The sequence below is a fragment of the Carlito syrichta genome, unplaced genomic scaffold (assembly GCF_000164805.1).
Source record: "Carlito syrichta isolate Samal-C Ts95f unplaced genomic scaffold, Tarsius_syrichta-2.0.1 Scaffold303337, whole genome shotgun sequence".
Taxonomy (NCBI): Eukaryota; Metazoa; Chordata; class Mammalia; order Primates; family Tarsiidae; genus Carlito; species Carlito syrichta.
This window is the reverse complement of record NW_007247433.1, coordinates 143,239-147,832: the sequence shown is the minus strand read 5'-3', so window position 1 is coordinate 147,832 and position 4,594 is coordinate 143,239.

The window sequence follows — 4,594 nt, the reverse complement described above, 5'->3', positions numbered from 1 at the left end:
GGCCGACGACAGGAGCTCCCTCCGCAAGCAGCACATTTTGACCCAGAACACCTAGTGCTGTCTGGAGGTAGAGATCTCTTGCCAGTTCTACCTCATGTCTACACTATCCTGAAACATAAACCTACTCTGTCTGGTTTCCTACATCGTGTTTCTCCTGACCTGTCGACATTGTTAAAATCCTAGTGTTTTGTTGTCATAGATGTGTAAAAGGTGCCTGCTGTGTATGTGAAATACTACCAGTTATCTTGAATTCTTTTCCGGAGTCACACCCTCTCCCTTTGTGGCAGGCACCTGTAGTTCCAGCTACTTGGGAGGCTGAGGCAGGAGGATTGCTTGAGCCTAGGAGTTGGAGGCTACAGTGAGCTATGATGGCACCACTGCACTCCAGCCTGGGTGACAGAGCATCACCCTGCTTCTAAAAACAAAACAAAACCAAACAAAAAAACAAAACAACCTAAAAACTAGTAAGGGTGGGGAAAAAGGATACATACAGAATGAAGATGTGAGCTCCATTTCTGTGTTGCTCACCAGGCTTGGCTGACACAGTCACTTCCTCATGTGTGTGGATGTCCCCTGTCCTGGGGCTGCATGGCTTTCTCCTCCGTGGTCAAGGACACTTGTGACATCTCAGCCCCATGGAGTGAGGCCACCATGGGTCTGAGCTTCAGCTGCTGGAGTGGGAACATTCAATCCAGACTAAGCTGGGCTCAGTGACTCAGCCTGTAATCCCAGCACTTTGGGAGGCCGAGGCGAGTGAATTGCCTAAGCCCGTGGGTTCGATACCCACCTGGGCAACTTATTGAGACCTCATCTCTGCAATAAATCAAAAATTAGCTGGGTGTGGTAGCACATGCCTGTAGTTCCAGCTACTTGGAAGGCTGAGGCAGAAGGACCGCCGGAGTCTGCAGGTCAAGGCTGCAGTGGCTGGGAATGTGCCACTGCACTCCAGTCTGGGCGACAGAGTGAAACTCCAGCCAAAAAAAAAATAAAATCCAGACTGGGCAAGTGTCCTGTCCCCTCTATGTGACACATTTAGAGTCCACATCCATGCCACTTCACCACATCCTTGCCAACCTCACATGGTCTTGCTGTTCTCTGGTGCTGACTGCACGTTCAGAGTGGACAGTGCAGCTTCTCTCTGGGGGTGGAGAGCTCTGGGTGTGGTCACAGCTCAGGAGCACAGAAGGTAGCATGGGACTTGGGGACAGCTGGCCAGGAGGCCAGTGTGAGAGCATTAGCACAGAGGGTTTGGCCCCTCTGATGGGGAGGAGGTGCCGCTTCACTGCTCGTGGAGGCTTCTGGGGATTTGGGGGTTCCAAGTATCCAGTATTCACTGGAGTCCACCCAAATGTCTTTTCCTTCTTCTCAGGGCCTCTTCCCCACCAGCTGCATCCCATCCATGTCCCATCCTGGATAAAAGTGTCAACAGGCCGAGCACTCGGGTCAGGCTGTAATTCTAAAACCCGTATGTATATCGTATTTTGAGCCCAATCTTCACTGACATTTGTCTTGAGATGACCAGGAAGAAGAACAGGACTGAAATCCACAGGGAGGGCGCCCAGGCTTTCTGACCATGGCTTGGGAGTTTTCTTTCTCTTTCTCTCTTTCCTCCATTCCTACCTCCCTCCCTTCCTTCCTTCCCTTCTTTTTTGGAGACATAGTCTCACTCTGTCACCCAGGCTAGAGTACAGTGGCGCGGTCAAGGCTCACCTCAGCCTCAACCTTCTGAGCTCAAGCGATCCTCCTCCCACCTCAGCCTTCCTAATAGCTGGGACTACAGGCACATGCTATCATGACTGGGTGATTTTTTGATTTTTGTAGAGATGGAAATCTCACTATCATGCCCAGGCTGGTCTTGAACTTCTAGGTTCAAGCAATCCTCCCACCTTGGTCTGACGTGCTGGAATTATTGGTGTGAACCACTGTACCAGGCCAGCAAATACTTTTTTTTTTTTGAGTTGGAGTTTCACTCTGTCACCCAGACTGGAGTGCAGTGGCCGCTCCCAGCCACCACAGCCTCGACCTGCTGGGCTCCGGCGATCCTTCCGCCTCAACCTTCCAAGTAGCTGGAATTACAGGTGCACACTACCACGCCTGGCTAATTTTTTTATTTATTGTAGAGATGAGGTCTTACCAAGTTGTCCAGGCGGGTCTCAAACCCGCGGGCTCAGGCAATCCACTCACCTCAGCCTCCCAAAGCACGGGATTACAGGTTGAGCCACCGAGCCCGGATAGCAAATGCTTTTTATGTTAAACCTTTCATGATCACTTCTTCTAGCCATGCAAATACAACTGTGATTGAACACATACGTAAGTTAAGAAAAATAAAACTGACCAATGAGAGCGCCCCTGTGCCATGTTGGTATTGGCCAGGGCATTGGGCACTTGGGTTCCTGGGACCTCAGTTCAGACCAGACAAGCCCATGGGTGTGAGCCTGTGTCCTGGTGGACAGCATGTGGATGGCATGGGTGTGCCCTGTACAGAGAAACCGGCCACACCCAGGGCTGCAATCCTAGTGCTCTGTGGGCATCTGAGACTGCAGTGCCGTCTCCTCCCCTCCTCTGCATCTTCCCCAGCTGCTCTGAGTTCTGGCAGGAGGGTCATGGGGCTTCTTCTGAGCAGCCTTGGCACTTCCTGGTCCCCTCTGCCCGTGTCCCAGACCTGCCGATATGGGGCCTAACAGACACAGCCAGCCCGGGACACGTCCAGAAAGCTGCAGGCGTGGACCTGCCCATCCTGCTGCCCTCCTGGCAGGTGATACTGAGCCCGGGGGCCCATCATGACCTGGAATTCACTCAGCAATAGCTCAGCATCTGCCAGGTGGTACCGGTATTTGGCCCATAGTGACCTTTGTTCTATGTCATTTTGTGCCCTCCCGTCTGTAACAACTGACCCACTTGAGAGAAGACCACTGAATGTGTTTGCTTGAAAAATATGGCCATCGGGCAACCCCCTTGGGTCCCTCCCACTGTGGGAGCTTTTCTGCCCTCACAATAAATCCCGCTTTCAAACAGAAAAGAAGGAGAAAAACATGGCCCTCTGCACACCTTCTTCAACTTTCAGGTCTGTAACGCCCACTGCTCGTCGCCATGTACAGCCCACATCAGAGCCGCTGTGCACCGTGTGCGACCGAGCACAGAAGGGCCGAGTCTGCCAGCGTGGTGGTGGGGACTGTGCAAGGGACCAGACGCAAAGGAGGGACCAGATGCAACATCGTGGCTCGGACGGGGGAGGTGAGGAGTCTGGGGCGTAGGCCCTGCTGTCCATCTGCTCTCTCCAAGGTCTGCGCTCCCGGGCCCCCCCCCCAGGAGACAGAGACAGATGGCGGAAGCGCGATTTACAATGCGGTCGTTCTCTTTCCAATTAAACTGCAGACGCTGGTTAATATGCAGGGCCGGGAACCTCGGGCGGAGATAATTTGCAGATAGTGCCGTAAAGCTCTGCTGGGAGAATTTTGCACAGATTTGCAAACAGCACGATTTTTGTAAATAACTGTCATCTTTCTCAGGGACTGCTGCTGATGGTGCGTTTTTCTGTCACGATCATTAATGATACCCTAATTTACCTGGGTGGCACCGATGGCGCTGTCCAGTGTCATCCCAGATCCATCTGCTGGCATTAATTTACATTGACCAAGTGCTTACAGATGGAGGTTCCCCTGGTTGCCTGTTGTGTCGTTCTGCTAACAAGCCCGTCGCGTGTCTGAGAACTTGGCCTGTCTGGAAGCTCAGCCACCCTCCCCTGGTCTGAGCCTACTGGTTGGGCTGCCAAAACCCCAGGAGCAAATGTCCTGTCCCTGGGACACACAGACAGAGCGAGAGCCTGACTGTGGGAGCTGGAAGGGGCTGTGAGCTGGAGCAGCCTCAGGAGGCTGCTGGGAGAAGGGGGTGTGGCGGGGGCTCTGGGTGGGAGCAGAGGACTCCAGGTACGGTTCTGTGAGGCTGGAATGTCACAGGAAGTGAGTGAGTCCCAGGATGGCACCTGGCCACCTCCATCTACCTGAGGGTCCCGTACCAGTAAGGAAGCACCACAGACCCATCAGGGGCTTCAAACACAGGTCTGACCTCGCACAGCCTGGAGCCCAGAGGTCCTGTTGTCTCCCGGCATCGACCCAGTGTTTACCAGGAGCTGCCCTGAGCGTGCCTGAGAGTCACCCAGGCATGCCAGGCCCACAAGCTCCAAAGGCGCCAGGAAGGATCCTCCAGTCTCTTCCTGGATCCTAGGGCTGTCTGATTCATGGGCTTTGGGGAGTTGGATGAGGATTTATCTTTTTGGGACTACTATTCTGTGGACTCCAAACCTGAGGAAGTGGGAAGGATGGTTTGCAGAGAGATGGGAAGCAAGGCTGGGACATTGGGACACAGGAGGTGAAGAGAGAGACAAAGAGAGACAGAGAAACAGAGAGAGACAGAAAGGCAGAGGAGAGATAGAGGCAGAGAGAGAGAGAGATACAGAGAGAGAAAGATGGAGAGAGCCCTAGGGCTGGAGGGAAAAGTACAGGCCAAGATACTGGGTGTGGTGGTGGGCCTGGTCCGCTGGTCCTGTGTGAGGCCCCCAGCATACCTGCCTGGGCTCTGCGGTCCCTCAGGAGCT